The 16,906-nt window shown below is 41.3% G+C and overlaps 1 protein-coding gene across 1 annotated transcript in view; it reads left to right on the top strand.

Moving 5' to 3' along the window:
• The first annotated feature begins 14,726 nt into the window (after window positions 1-14,726).
• Window positions 14,727-16,906, top strand: part of cbfa2t3 (CBFA2/RUNX1 partner transcriptional co-repressor 3) — a 39,506-nt gene continuing 37,326 nt past the window's right edge. Inside the window, exon 1 of the mRNA XM_028576890.1 lies at window positions 14,727-14,801. The gene's annotated coding sequence lies outside the window, so the exon portion shown is untranslated. The remainder of the gene's footprint in view (window positions 14,802-16,906) is intronic.

The following is a 16,906-nucleotide window of genomic DNA, read 5'->3' as shown; positions in this document are numbered from 1 at the left end:
AACAAAAGTTTTTTTGTATGACATTCAAATGTCTCCTCTCCTCTCCTCTCCTCTCCTCTCCTCTCCTCTCCTCTCCTCTCCTCTCCTCTCCTCTCCTCTCCTCTCCTCCGGGAAGGGCACTCAGATTCCTCCAGTGATGACGGCCTCTTCTGTGACTGCAATCTTCATGGCAGTTTTTTTGTTTTATCTTTCTCCTCCATGCAGGGTACACTGAGGGGCTCGGGGCATGCCATGCCACAAGGTGGGATAAGGAGCAAACAAACATAGGCAGCGCTTAGCAACTCTGATCAGAGTGTCTGCCAGGGTCCTGATAAGCTGACAGGCAGGAGAGGACAGTGAGAGGTGGGGATGTAAGGCTGTTGACATTGAAGGGCGCCTTCCCTCTCTGAGCACTAATGGCCATGAATATTATGAGAGTCTTTGACACACAATCTCTAAGGAAAGTGCTATTTTAAGTTGCATTCAGAAGGAATAATAAGCACATTTTTGCCTTGCTTTACTTGCAGTTAACCATGGAAGTGTTTTTGCACTCCGCAATGACACACAATGTACATCAGCTGCCACTAGCTGTAGCTAGCAAACAACTTGCACCGACTTGCATTGTGTGTTTTGCATGTTTGTGAGTCAGCTAAAATATGGCCTGATCTTAACACCTATGCTTTTACTGTTGTTTACCTCTAGACTTTGCCTTTACCTCTTGTCTCTTTGTGTTCATAAAGTGGTTGGGTGAATTATGTTGCAGGTGAATTAGATTTGCTCCACATGGACTGAATCCTTTATCAACTCACACCTTTTGTCACAGCAGATGGAGTAGTCTGAGAAATAATTTGTTGTTGAGTGTAGGGAATTAATCAAGATTTAGCCTTGCAGTTATACCAACAACTTACTCCACAGTCCCCAACATATAGTCATTGCCGACACCAAAGAAAGGATGCAGGCATTAGCTGCACCCTGGTGAGTTTGACTCATCTCCTGCAGTGTTGCCTCCCTTGACTGAGTGGTGAGGCCAGCCTGGCATCCTCTTGCATCGCCAACCACCCACTGGTGGCTCACAGCTCAGTGTTGGTTTCAGTTGATTTAGGTTAACAAATAAACGCAGACAGACACTAAACCAAAATACTTCAGGGACGAGGTTTACTATTGATTGTGTGTTTTCTTTGTGTTCAATCGGGCCACCTTTGCATTCAGTGTGAACACACCTTAACGTATTAACATGGAGCATGTGAAGGAAATAATCTAAAAAGGAAGACTATTACTTCACATGTTGAGTTCATCAAAGTAAATTTCCTAAATATCTGGTGAATTAAAAGGAACATGAAGTTACTCAATCAGGTTAGGATTTGATCAACTGAGTGTTACAACTCTTTAACCTTAACCCATTAACCTCACCTTTTGTTCATTAAAGATTTTGCAAGACACTTGACATCATTTCATGACAAGGTGGAACCAGGTGAGATTATTCCTTCCTCTGTTTACCTGGATTTAGCACCAGTGCAGTACTGTACACACCCAATAGCCCCAACGTGATAAACATCATGTGCTGTACCCCTCTGGGATATTACAAGATATGTTTTATGCTTTGGTCCTACATGACCGCAAAGTGTATTTACATCTCACTGTCTAACTATCTGAACATCTGCCTGTCTTTTGATGGTTGGTCAATCCATCTGTCTGCTGATTAGTACGAATGTCTGTCAATCCATCTGCTAGCCTTCTGAGCCAACGTGTGGGGGGACATGAGCTACATTACTGTCCTGTTGTACAGCAGTGAGGAAAGAGGACAGAGAAGGATGAAGTGAGTCAGAAAGAAAGCAAATAAAAAGAATTATATGACACCTGAACAGTATGTTTAACGGACTTAATCAAAGAGGACAGACTGCTCACACATATGCATACACATGCACACACGGCTAGCCTCCGCCAAAAGAGGACTATGCCTTCCAGTAGCTCCAAAGTTGTTTTGCGTGTGTGTCTACAATGGGAGGCCTACAATCAGATAGCGCCTAGCTTTTGTTCAGAGGGTGTGTGAATCATGCAGCTTCACTGTGAGGAAAAAACTCCTGGAGGGCTGCCTGCAGTCACCAGGGCTAATTAAGCTCGCTGTGGATGATCAGTAAATTACATTCAGACTGTAGGCTGGCTGCTTGCCAAACCACAATGTCTCATTTTCTATTTCGTCACATGTCAAATACAGAAAATTATGTGTAACCTGTGGTTGTAGTGACTCTAAAGGTAGAGGAACCTTTGATTGAGCTGGGTTGAGAAGCAAACAAGTTAAAGGATAAACAAAGTGATTACAATTCATTTTGAGGGGAACATGAATGGCTGAAGAAAATTGAATGGCAATCCATGTAATAGTTAAAACCACAAATGTGAACCTTGTGGTGGCGCCATGAATATGTGTGCAAAAGATAGGCTAACCCACTGACATTTCCATCCCTCGAGCCATACAAGTAAAACAAATTTAGCAAGTTACAACTAATGAATTCTGCTGTTGAGTAATTCTTAAGATACTGTAATGACTTTTTCAAGTATTAGATTGCCATTTTTCACCTGACACAGCAAATGAGTTTCCCAGAAGTGACTATAGAATACTGTGGTTGTAGAGTATTTGAATGTCAGAACATGTATCTGTATGTTGTCCGACTACGCAAACCTCAATCATATGGTTCTCAAGAAGAATAAAACAAAGTATAGAAAGTTTTTGCAACTACGGTTGATCCAGGTCTGTTTACAGATCAGTGAACCTTAATTGGCACTGTCAGCTCATGCTCACTTCCAGCCTATCCATTTCAATACTGAGACAATAACAACATTATGGAGCTCAATAGCTCATATTCCTATGTGGCAATAATATCTAGATCCCTCCTCTTCTCATGGCAAATCAATGGAGTGAGATGGCCTTTGGCTTCATTTTTCATCTTTAATATTGATTGCTGTTCTACTTTGGAGTCCACTGTCAGTCCAATTTAGGATAATTTAATTGATTTTTCTTCACAAGCTGTGTTGGATTGGATTGGTTTATGCAAAGCAGATCAAAGAGAAGTACTCCCTGGACTCCCTTCTGTGTAAAATACAGCTCTAATGAGCAGGAGCACCCTGACACTTTCTACATCTCACCCCATTCCCCCCTGTTTCTCTCTCTCAGCACAAAGTGACACACACACACACACACACAAATTAACACAAAACAATTCAAAGTAACAGTAACCACTGATGATTCCAACAATTCCAAAACAATACGCGAATAATCATTTTCAGTACTTTGTAATTGCAAAAAATGATTGTGTTCAATAGAGTGGATGGCTCCAAACCATCCACTATTGTATTTCCCCCACAGAGAGAGTTGAAACTTAGGCAAAGAGTTGATAATTCATACAATCTCAGTGATGAATAAAGCAGGTGTCTCTTCATTTGAAAATTCCACAATGACCTTTACAGGAAGCCTCCTCTCATGAAATATACATGACCCTGAACACAATATGTCAGACTGCGAGACAAGGCCAATTAGCTGCAGGTAAATTCACTCTCTCTTTTTCTCTCTCTCTCTCTCTCTCTCATTCTTTCTCTCTCTCTCTCTCTCTCTCACACACACACACACACACACACACACACACACACACACACACACACACACACACACACACACACACACACACACACACGCACACACACACCTTGATCAAAGTGCATGGTTCTGTCTCACAGATCTTGGAGTGTTGACTTCACCACATTTTACAATTGTTTGTTTACTGGCTAGTAGCATGACAAGTAGTTATATGACTTAGAGTTTTAATGAGGGATTTAAGAGGTGCTGGTAGGCAGATTTTGTACCCTTTAGACAGAGACAGGTTAGCTGTCTACCGCTGTTTTTAATCTTTATACTAAGGTAACCAGCTGCTGGTTGTAGTTTCATACTTACCAGACAGTTCAGACAGTTGTATCAATCTGCTCATATACTGTAACTATCGGCAACAAAAAGCATATTTATAAGAATAATCATATTTCCTAAAAAATGTCCACAATTGTTGGAAACTATTACTAATGCCACTAATACTAATCACAAGTAGTACTAGTCACAATTTGACACTCCTACAATGACCAGCACTGTACACCTCACTTCATTTCCCATTTAATTAGTATTACAGGGTTTTTTTCAATTGCTAAACGACACTGGTCACAACTGAAGCCACATTTGCAAAACTCAAACCACAGTCTGCATTACCAACAGTCACCTGAACTAAACAATTCACATCACCTGCAAAACTCATTCCAAACAACACAACTCTAGAATTAAACACCAATATTAGAAACTTTCAATCTTTACAGTTTGAAAAATGTATGTGACTTTACACATATTTTTAAAGAGTGAAATTCTTTCACATGATATGTTTTATAACATATCAGTTTTTTATGTAAACAAGAAGGAATGAAAATCTGCAGTTTGCTTCAATTGATATATATATATATTTTTATTTTGTCTGTAGTGATTTATGTAATTACTGGGAATAAAAGTTACAAACTTAAGGTACGTATTAGTAACAACGAATTTAATTGTGGGGCTAATCCTGCCTCTCTCCAGTATCATGCGACAAGTTTTCATCATCACATTGGGTGTCCTCTCTTGCCATGTACCTGCATCATATATAAATACAAATGAATGTGGTGTTTTCATTGCTTCCACCTCCATTACTTTATAAAAAACAGTAAGTGCACAGTTTTACTGTAGTAAATGTAGTGTTTTCCATGTTTTTTATAGCTATGTAACCTCAGACATCTTACCTGGACATGTTGGTATCTTTGCTCTTTTGGTGTTTCTTTATTTCCAAAAAAAGTCTTTTTGAGCTTTCCTTATATATACATTATGTGTTCACTAACAAATCTAAAACAAGACACCTGCTTAGGCTTTCAGCTGAAATCAGCAGTGTTTGATAGGCACCAGACTGAAATCCATTCTGTTTTGAATGTGTGGTTAACAGTTTTGACAGCAGTGTGTTGAACAAAGTGCTGTAAATCTACAATGCTGTGCAAGTTGTGGTTAAAGCCATGGGATAAGTGTGTAGACTTTTGAAAACTGTGTTTAAGTAGTGAAAAACAAACTAGAGTTTGGTCCACATGAACTGCTGCTGTGTATTTAGAGTTTTTGCACATCCACACTCCAGTTGTGCTCACTGTCGTTTAGCAATCGAAGAAAAAAAAACTGTAGTAGGCTAATTAGTAGGAGGGCAGTGGGCTAATGTTTAATGTATCAGTCTTTAGGCATGTGCTAGTGTGTCTGTTTGATTGGTTGCCATGGAGCAGTGGAAATGTGTTATAGCAGTCTATCGCTTGTCTCCTCACTTAAATCTCTACTTTCACATTCCTGGAGGCTGGTATTGGAGCTAACACCCCTCCTCTTTGCACCTTTGCACAGCCTGTGTGTGTGTGTGTGTGTGTGAGGAAGTGAGACAGAGATGGTGATGTCTTCTATGTCTCTGGGTGCCCCCTTGCTGAGCTGTCATCACTCCCTGGCACCGGGTACACAGCACAGCTGCAGGGGAACCACTCTGCAGGGAACCTTCGTTTCCATCTGTCTCCAATTCACAGTGGCACCTATTTAGAGCAGCTCAGCGGCTGTGCATGCCATGGGCCACAAGAGAGGGGCCAGGCTGGGTTTAAGGGGGTCAAGAGAGGTGGGCATTAATAGATCAGAGTTTAGGGCAGTAAAATGGGCTTAGTTTTGACAGAGGCATATTAAACCTGCCGTATATCATTTTATCATATAAATACATCAGCTTCAATGCAACACATTGCATTTTTCATTTCCTTTCTGATCTAATCAGTCCGTCATCAACCGTCAGATATCCTTTTCCAGAGAGGCATGAAAGAAATACGTTCATACATTTCTGTAGTCAAGCAGCCAGAAGAGTCTAAAAAACACAAAAACAGTAACAGTTTTAAACATTGTTTGTGATTCGATTATAACATCAGTCTTATCTTTGCTGTAAATTGCACATTTGTATATTATTTTCACCAATATCGTTTAGAAAAATGAATTAATGTTTTTAGTACTGTAATATCACTGTGAGCATATAGCAGTGTGTGTGTGTGTGTGTGTGTGTGTGTGTGTGTGTGTGTGTGTGTGTGTGTGTATGGTCATGTGTGTAAATTTTTGCATGTGTGTATACGCTGCGTACTCCTGAACTTGTGTGTGTGTGTGTGTGTGTGTTTGTGTGTGTGTGTGTGTGTGTGTGTGGGTGTGCGTGTGTGTGTGTGTGTGTGTGTGTGTGTGTGTGCAAGTATGAGAACAGGCTTAATTTAGCAGGTGTGCTTTGACAGTTCTTGAATGAGTGCCAAGTCTGCTGTATGAAGGATAAGAGAGAGGAGGCGTTCAGTGTGCATCTGTGTGGAGCTCAACTGTGACAGATGGGGACGGTTTAACTTATAGAGTTCTGTTAAGATCTGGAGGTTTTTCTGACGCTGTCTGTGCCAAACAGGTGTGTATTCTAAAAACACCACAGCGAGAGAAGGTGAACAAGCCTCAACTGACTTATCTGGTTTCTAGTGATAGAAGGAGGTTGCCAGTGGATACAGTGTTTTCTCTTCTTCTTTATGTTGGTCCAAATTCATTGCAGTAACTCCCTCTGGAAGAGACACTTGAGGGTTATTATTGATTCTGTCTCACTGTGGGCAAATGGAAACAAATACAAACTCTAGCCACCTAAATATTCTATGGTGAACTATCCCATGAAATGTTGTTGAAGCTTACAATGAAACTAGTTAAGTGAGACCTTAGTATAAAAAGTTATCATTGAAACTATCAGTTCTGTGGACTGCATCATCTTTTTATTTTGCACCATCCAAACAGAAACGTAATCTTTAAGAGTATTGTACGATGGAGCATTAGGGCCACATCAAGGGAAAAAAATTAAGGAGGAAGATTTTTTATTTATTTTGCATTTCGAGAATTAAGTCAACATGACGAGAATAAAGTTGAAGTACCATTTCGAGAATAATGTTGAAATGTCGAGATTAAAGTTGAAATTATGAGAATAAATTCAACTCCTTTATCACTTAATTACATTAGAGCGACTGTCCGTAGGCAACATCATAGATATGGGTTACATCCTTGGAGTGCCACGCTCGCCTGAGCTCCAATCCCTCAGGACCAAACAATTTGATCAATTGTCTTATTGTGTCTTGTGATGGAACATGTCCTCTCTGTATTGCGCATAGGTGAAACCATTGATAGCCTACCCTTGCATCTGTCCATTAGAAGCTATTTCAGTTTGCAGGAATACGGCCACCTCTTCCAATTTGTGTGGTTTCTCCTTCTGAACACACATATCACCATACTGTGTTTATGCGCTAAAAGAGAAAGAATTTCCTTGTCATTAAAACCGATTCTGAAGTATAATTTCACAAGTTCATATAGGCCTTCACAAGGCATTTTGTAGAAGACTATGGATAAAGAAAGTAGTTTGGTTTATTCTCAAAACTTGATTCTTGATTCTTGAAATATCAAGTTTTTTCTTGACATGTCGACTTTATTCTCGAAATGGTATTTTCTACTTTATTCTCGACATTTTGACTTTATTCTCAAAATGCAAAATAAATAAAAAATCTTCCTCCTTAATTGTTTTTTTCCTTGATGTGGCCTTAATGCTCCGTCGTAGTATTGTGAAAGCTATTATAACAATGTCCTTTCTTCATAGTCTTATTCTAGTGTACAAAATAATCATTCAAAATCTTTCTGAGATAATTCAAATAATTTAGAGGTGAATTTATTTGGTTTATTTAGCCAAATTATCATCTCGCATTGCCAGACCTTCCTCCACAGCGCTGCGAAGGAAGGTCTGGCTAGTCCATACAGCACTCCGGGATCAGAGATGGGGACTCAAGTCTGAGACCCGGACTCGAGTTGCACTTAAGTCGCACAAACAGCTGACTTCAGACTTGACTTGCAACTCGATCGACCCAAAAGACTTGCGACTTGACTTGCGACTTGACCCAAAAGACTTCAGAATTGACTCGGACTCGAGCTTCAAGACTCGTCAACAACCTGTTTTCATGCAATTATTGCTTTTTTAAATCTAAATTTATTCATGTATTTCTATTTTTCTTTTATTGGCGCATATACGTTGGGGAAACATATGACGAGCTGCATGTCCCCTGCCCTTTGCCATAATGTGCAACGTAATGCATGCGCTATGCCTATGTGCGCACACTCACATATCACACATCAAAACACACCCAAATAGGTCAGTCACTTGCTAATGTGAAAGAGACGTTAAATTTAGCATACATCGTCACAGGTAACAAGCTAACCATCGCAAAGTGTTGTGCTAATGCTGGGAACAGGCCAATTGTATCTTTATAGTTAGTAGTTGCTGAGGCGGGACGCACGGATCCATCTCCCCAGGAACAAACGCTGTGTCGGGTGGGCAACTCATATGATGCGTAATTGATCCCGTGGATGATCTGTAGGCTATTAAGTGAACAAGGTGTACCCCGGTCCACCAAACACTGGGCCGTCTTGATTGTCTTCTGCACATATTTCTGTTACTGTAGTCCTATTTACTATTTCATTATTTCATCCATGCGTGGCGCAGCGGATCTGTGCGCACGGTTTCCTGCCGTGGAGACACTGGCCTCACTAACCTCTCCTCCTCTGAGTCGGATCTCCCTCGCGCTGGACTCAGTTTCTCTGAGCGTACTAACACTTAGAAAATAAATGGCATTATATCAGTGAGTTCAAACTGCTTATTGGGCGTAATTTTGATTGACACTGAGATGCATGTTGTTCTGTAACTGGTGTGGCACTGCCACTATTCTCTTGATTTCCACTTCGACATCAGACATTTTTTTAAGTGAAAGAGACGTTACATTTAGCATATTCGTCACAGGTAACAAGCTAACCATCGCAAAGTGTTGTGCTAAGGATGGGAACAGCCAAATTGTATCTTTATAGATGTATCCATATGACGTGACAGACTTAGGTTAATATTTCAAAAGGTCCGAGGGCTAGAGGGATGTGTTAAGTAGACCCCATAAAGTTATCCTACAACTGATTTTGATACTGTACTGTCTGGATGGTAGCTACAGGACATGCTTTGAATTCATAAGATTTAACAATGCAGTGTTAGGGACAGATCAGATGGCCAGGGACTTGAGACTTGACTTGGACTCGAGCTCAAAGACTTGAGACTCGACTTGGACTTCCAAAAAATGACTTGTGAACATCTCTGTCTGGGATAGGAAAAAACGTGCAATGGTTTTTTGGCCTTTCTTGAAACCAATCACAATCCGCAAGAATGGTGCCTCTGCAAAATAGCCTCAGGAAAGAACTTGTTTTGGTGGAACATGTGTACATTCAAAAGTTGATTTAGTCATGCAACAGAAAACTCAGATTCGACAGATAGTCTAGCTAGCTGTCTGGATTTACCCTACAGAGATCTGAGAGCAGTTAACCATAGTCCTCATAAACCGACCGGAGTTTAGAATGCCAACACGAAGAAAGTGGAAGGTAACGGACATTTGGCCGAAAATGAGGGAGATCCGGCGGAGCAATCCCCTAAATGAATCGTTGTCGATATAGCGTATGCAAAGTATGTTAACATTTGTGAGGTTTCGACTGTTATAAAAAGTAAATCACCCTCACAGTTATAGCACTGTTAGTTTCAAGTTTCAAGTTATTCCATAGCTGTGTTTTCTGAAGTTTCTGCAGCTTCTAAATGTGTACAGTCAATTTGCAAGCGATCACTTCAGATGTATTAGAAGCAAAACCTTTCAGAACCTTTACAATTTGTACAACAGTGGAGTATGTGTTGGCTCGAAGTGCTATAAGGACAGCTGCGGAGTTGAAGAGTTCAGCTGGTTAGTGGTGACCAGGTGTCTCGCAGGCAGGCAAGACGCTTCACCATATGGCTGCTTTGCGCCACCAGCCGGCAGACGCCAGCCGTCCCAACCGCTGACTTTCACATGCTTTGCTTTCGCTGTACAAGGTGAAAAGTTGCATCTGGTCTACCCTCTGACCAACATGCTGAAAGAACTCTGTAGGTGTTTACATTCATAATGGAGAAAAACTTGTTCTCCATCAATGTTAGGAAATTGTGCTGGTATGACAATTAATAACCTAGTTAGAAAGCAAGAAAGATAGATTTGATGCTTTTCCGATATACAAACAAAGTTGCCGATTATTTAGCTTCTCTTCTGCATGCTGATTGAAGTTTTAAAGAGGTAATGAAGTCCTGGTGTGTCCTCCTGCTGGTTTGTATTTTGCGAGGGGTGTCTGTGTGTCGCTGATAGAGGGATCTCTCTGACACGGCTGCTCTGGCCCGCCGCATCTGGGAGCCAGTAGCAGCAGCCGCTGGGGGGAGATAAGCCAAGGCTAGCCGCCCGCCTGCAACACACGTTTTGCCCCCCTCTGCCCTGTTCTCTCCTCCCCTGCTCCTCCCTCCACCAATCCTCCCTCACGTCATCCCCCTGACCTTATCTCAGGGGAGAAGGCACCACTGGGTCGCCACTGTGATAGCACCTGCCAGAACCAGAGCTGGCCTCTGGTGATTATGGGGGAATCATTATCTCTCTCTCCCCAAAAACTCATTTTATACCTGCCAACATCTGAGGGGAGGGGGGCAAAAGAGCAAGGCTTCTATAACAGGTAAATTGTGTGTGTGTGTGTGTGTGTGCGTGCGTGCGTGCGTGCGTGCGTGCGTGCGTGTGTGTATATGTTTGTGTTTGTGTGTTTTTCAGGCAAGCAGGTTGGGATACACAGGCAACAAAATACATACAGCAAAAATCTTGCCTTTTTGCAATGCAGGATTTAAATCTGATATAATAAAGATTAGTTTAAAAAAATATCCGGGGTGCCTGGGTAGCTCACCTGGTGGAGCAGGCGCCCATATATAGAGGTTTACTTCTCAACGCAGCGGCCGCGGGTTTGACTCCGACCTGTGGCCCATGGCTGCATGTCGTTCCCCCTCTCTTTCCCCTTTCATGTCTTCAGCTGTCCTATATAAAATAAAGGCCTAAAATGCCCAAAACATTGTCTTTAAAAAAGAAAAAAAATCAGTTTTCAGCCTTTTATTGCATTATGCTTATGTACATATAACCTCCCATATGGGCAAAAGTGTGGGGAGTTATGGAGGGGTTACATCATCGTCACAAACTACATTCACAAGTAAGTATAGGTATAAGATTTGGAGAAAATATTTTCTTCTACCCAATGCCATGTTGAAAGTAAATGAAATAACTTTTGAGTTTTTAATTTGTAGCTTATATGGGGCTTAGCGTGCATTTAATCACTTCATTCCCAAATCTGTTGCTTTTACTCTGCCATTCTTTGCTCCCTTTAATTAGTTTAACTACGCCTCTGTGCTCTTTCCGTTCATATCCTTGTCCTCCTCCCACAATTATCTAATCAGTTTAAAACTGTCTAGATAAATCCCTCTTGGTTCCCATCATCCAATCAAGTGAGGTTAAAACTATCCGTCCTCGAGTCAGTATGCCCTTCATTTTGCCATTTTTCTGACTTACCCCATTATCTGCACCTGTATCTTGTCGTCTGTTCCCAAACCTGTAATGAACATCCACTCTCCCCCTGCCCTACCACCTGATGTGTTCTCACGCGGTTCATATACTGCGATAACCGTATGTTTCATTCTCATTTTGCTGACTACTACTGTAGTTACAGGGCTCGCCCACTTAACACAAAAATAGCCCATGCCTAAATGTAATCAGTTGCTCTGGTGATTCAAATAAAATATAATTCGCACTTTGATTTCACTATTATTGGCATTTATATTGACAAAATGTGAATGTCTTATGCATGAACACTTTTTGGGAAATCATATTAGCTTGTTGAAAATAAAAAAGCACCTACATTTTCTTTGCTGTATCCACTGTGGGTTTATAGAGAAATCAGCTCTCCACCCCCCTCTCTCTCTTTCTCTCCGTCCTCCACGCCCAAAGACAGCAACATGAGTTTCTCTCACTTCCTCTCTGCTGATGACCATATGTGTTGGTTTCCACCAGGCTCTTGGCACATCTGTGTACTCACATCCCCTCTCACTTCTCTCATCAGCACACTACTTGCTCCACCAAAAGTATGTGGTAAAGTGCGTATGTGTGAATGCACAGACCACTCCGTCTGGGTTAGGGGTTGAGTCCTGTGGGGTCGGAGGTCAAGAGGGTGATGGCTACAATGTTGCTAGAGTTTCACATGAAAGTCCCTTTCAGCTGTTCAAGCTTGCATAGTTTACTTTAGCATCTTTGATTGTAAATGTAAAATAGCAGAGTTTCTTTCTGTCTTTTTCCAGAACAGGCGTGCTTTTACTCTATTTAGAGCTGACTGCTTACTGTCACCCACATGGTGTAGTGTGCTAGGGGGTTGAATGAAGTGCCAGATCAAATAAAAAAGTTAAAATTACATGATCAAAGAAACTACCTTGGCCCCTAATTTTTGTCTATTTCATCGGAATGACTTTGAAGGGAAAAGTCTCTGTTTATCTGGAATGTGTGAAATGAGAAGTAAACATCGAGTGGGTGAGAATAGAAATTATGTTTGAATGGAAAGTAGTTTTTTTCAATGTAACTGCTTTTGCAGTGTTGTGCTAGATATTAATTTGGATTTTTTAAATGTTTTCTTTGCTAGCTACTTTACTGTAAAAGTTACACTTCTCCTTACCTCAAAGACACTCTTTTTCTTTTAATATTAAAAATGTGTGAATTATTGTTAATTTTAACAATATGGTCATTAATAGCATACAACTCAGGCAAATGGAATGGCCAGCTTTGCAGTTTTATGCAGCTTTTGGGCTCTTTTAGCTAGTTGTTTTGAATTTCTATCTTGAATATCTGAAAGGTTAAGTCTCACGGCTCTGTCCAACACAAAATGACTGAGAGCCAAAGTAGCTTGTGAAGGAAGTCAGTCATATAACAAGCTCAGCCCAGATATTTTTCTCTGTAGTTGGTTGAACAAACCAGGGCTAAAAGTCCAATAAATATTGGACTTACATTTGCCAGGAAAAACAATGGAAACAGCGCAATGGAGAGTTGTTCAATCCTACTCCCGCCAGCTTTCAGGATTAGGGGAAGCACAGGAACATTTTAAATTCCACTTTAAACTGACAACTTTGGTGCATGCAGTTATTTGCAAACTATCTCGTATAGAGAGACATTGTGTCTATTAGAAGTTAATGTGAGATGTATGGTGTATGATGACTATACTAGATAAAAGATGTGGATGTTAAAATTATATGCAAAATATTGGTGTTCCAAGTAGCCTACAGTATGTGATCACATCAGCATTTATGCCGCAAAATTGTATACCAAATTCAGTTAAGTTACATGAAATTGCTGCAATCAACCTTCACGTAGTTTAGCTTTGGTGAACTGTGAGATGCAAATATCATGTACTATCATCATTCATTATCATTTAACCACAAAACCATTGCCTGTACTTCCTGTTGCACTTTACTGCGAACTATCATGCACACAACAAATGCCAAAGATGGATGTTAGCGAAAAAGAGCCTAACAATAACACTAAAGATGAGCAGATGGATGGACAAGAAGGATGAGTTTTTGAAGATGGGACAACAGAAAGTGTTATAATGGTTAAGCATTAAGCAAGGTGTACAGAAGCAAAGGATCATGGGAAGGAGGGAAGAGGGGTTAGAACAGGTGATGCAAGGAGGGAAGGATGCAAGGAGGGGAGGAGTGGCTGCTGGCCACAGACACAGCTGGTTCCTGACAGAGGAAGCCCAGATGGAGACCCAGGTCCTTCTGCCTGCTGCTGTCTGCTATCACCGCAACCAGTTCTGCTGCCTGGCCTCCCCAGGGGCTGCAGTCCTGCAACACGCAAAAACACACACACACAAACTAACTAACACACACTTCTCTTTTGAGCGGCAGTGGCAGGCAGGGGAGGAGGAGGGTTCCGATGAGAGCACAGCCCCTCAGCCAGAGCCACGAGACAAGCTGACCTGCCACTGACAAATACGCACTCTCTCATGCACACTCTGCTGGAAAGGTACGAAGAGAGATTGAGGGAACCAGATGAACGGAAAACAAGAAAGAAAGGTAGACGTGAACACGAGACGTGCCAATTACATCTAAAGGGGACAGCAAAAGAGACTTGGAGCTGAGGACAGCAGGCAGTTACTCGTGGCTGTCAACATAAAACTATAATTTTTTCAGTTGTATGCAGACGTGAAGCAAAGAAAAAATACCAGAGGAATCAAGGAATAATACAACACGGATCACAGTTTTTAATGAAGAGCTGAAAGAAGAAGAGGAAGCAACCTCTTGTTTTTTCAGTTTGGAGCTTTAACAACAGACAGTTCCTTGCATGGCTGTTCAGAGGTTCATACAATGATCTACATGGACAACAACATCAAACTGGCTGAATATTATGAGGAACAGCATGCAAGAGAAGGTCCAGTAGGAAAGCCCTTTAGCATTTTAGATTTTTAATACTGATTGTCTTTCCTACACTGCTTGGACCTATAGATCTGCCAATGTGCATATAGTGCTTTACACAAACAGTGTGTCACCTAAGCTTGAGTCCCTTCACCTCACAAAGAAATTGGAGGTCTTAGCAGTGGAGATTTGAAGGACTGAACATGTCTGCCAAAGTCCATTTGGAGCGCCAGAAGAAGGCCGACCTGAGAGCTGGGGCTTCCTCTACCCCAGCTTGTGCTCCATGTGTTCCCACGGTCACACTGATCAGCCACAGAGAGCTGAGGAATAAACACACTGCCCACAGACCCCAGCATGATCTAAACCTGGCAACTAGCAGCTACTACAGATGTAGTGAAGGTAGGAGCTTGTCATCTAAAGAACCTGTTTCATGAAATCTTTTGGCAGTGTGTTACTATGATGAGGGATGGAGCGTCCCACAGCTGTCAGGTCTGCTCATTAAGAGGGAGTGATTGACAGATAATCAGTTTGTGTTGACTTAACGCCGCATGCTATAGGGGCAATGTGAGGTTTCTTCATCTTGTGAGTAGACCTGTTATTTGATGATTGAAGCTGAGGTTTCAAGGTTAGAATGACATCAAACATTGCCATCTAAATGAGTTTTCTTCTCCAAAGCAATTATGTGTAAAATGATCTAAGGTTTGTTTCCCAGTGCATTTAACCATTTACTGTATTGTATTTATTATATTTATTTTATATTAAACACACTCACTTTAGAGATCAAATTCAATCCTGAATCAGGATTAAATTGGCCACCATGAAGTGTAATTTCTCTCAACAGCGTTCTCTTGTCTCTTGGAATATGGTCCTCACATAAGCTGTCAAGCACAAATAAATTTGTCATTATTGTTAACAAGCCCAGTGGAGCACATTTGTCCCATGGCACTGGAAAGTAAAGGGAAAGAGGTTTTTAGAGCATTGAGTGGGTGGGGAGTCTTCCTCTGGGCATCCCCATACAGCTGCAAGGAACAGAATTAGATTCTTGAGTTTCACAGTTCAGCTTCATTGGCTTCATAATACACATGCAGGTCATGAGGGTGCATCACGGTGAATGACAGAGCAAAAACTTTAAGGGAGTATTTTGTAGACGGATGAGGGATACGTGAAAGACATTCAGGAAAAAGGGAAGAGAATATAACGTGTAATTGATTCTTAAAGCACTGAAAACACTGAAGTAGTGCCTGTAGGTAAAAATGAAAACCTTCACTTGATTCAGCAAGGAGTTTGAGGAGAGAGAGATGCATTAAGAATCAGACATTAAAGGCTCAATTTTAGAGACTCTAAATATGTAGAAACTGTAAGCCACTAATACCCAACGTAGTGAATTACCTGCAGCGCCTGCCGTCTCTTGGCAGTAATGAGCTTTGTGAACGTTGCAGCGATAGGGCCTCTATAATTAGGCTTAGTCATAAGCATCCCCCCTGTAATTCTGTGATAAAAACCCAGTAGAACTCTGGTACAGTATCAGTGCTCCAACCCATGCATCTGTCGCTCACACATACACGCACAAATGCATACACTAAGGAAATCAAAATATGTCAATGTGAACTGTAAACACAGCTCTTTCTCTCAAGTAGTTTACCTGATGTAACCGTATGTGTGTGTGTGTGTGTGTGTGTGTGTGTGTGTATCCAGCAATATGTTCACACTGTATGGAAAAGAAGCAGTAGTAATGTGTTTTCGTGCATGTGCATGTGTGTGTGAGGTGTTGTGAGCTGCAGCATAGGCTTCCTGTGAGGGAGCAGATGTCGCAGAGCTCAGGCACAGCTGCGACGGGCGATAACCGTGGTGGCAAGAATATGTCGGCACGCTGGCTCTTCTCCCTGGGTCTTATCAGCCGCACACACACACACACACACACACACACACACACACACACACACACACACACACACACACACACACACAAAACACATACACTCATATAGAACCCTACAATAAAGAACTGCCACCTAGCACTAGCACATCCTTACAGCGGGCCCAGATAGAGGGAGGAAGGCAATGAGAGAGATGGAGAGAGGAAGAAAAGGAGAAAGGACTAAATCAAGGGACTTTGAGGGAAAAGGTGCAGTGAATCCCTAACAAAGCCTTGGCTCATGTCTTGCTGTATCATAGACTTCATAATTTTGTGCCAATCCTAATCCTCTATACTATGAATAGGCTATTCTTTACAGTTTTCTAAACAAGAATAGATAACTTTAATTTAAAGTTGACTTTAAGGTTGAATTCATTTTGATACCAGTGTCCTTTTCATGTCAACACTTAATTTTTCAATTTTTTTTTTTTTAATTCGAGCTAATTGCAATCTAACAAAATTGTAAAATCTGATGTATTTTGTGAATTTGGGGTTGGAACACTTACCATAGTTTGATTACACACAAGTTATAAAAGATTTCACCTCGTTGACACCTTCTGAATAAGTGGTTTTACTTACAGTTTTGCAT

This window comes from Perca flavescens, chromosome 1 (genome assembly GCF_004354835.1).
Source record: "Perca flavescens isolate YP-PL-M2 chromosome 1, PFLA_1.0, whole genome shotgun sequence".
In the NCBI taxonomy this organism is placed as follows: Eukaryota; Metazoa; Chordata; class Actinopteri; order Perciformes; family Percidae; genus Perca; species Perca flavescens.
This window is presented reverse-complemented; position numbering and strand designations above follow the sequence as displayed.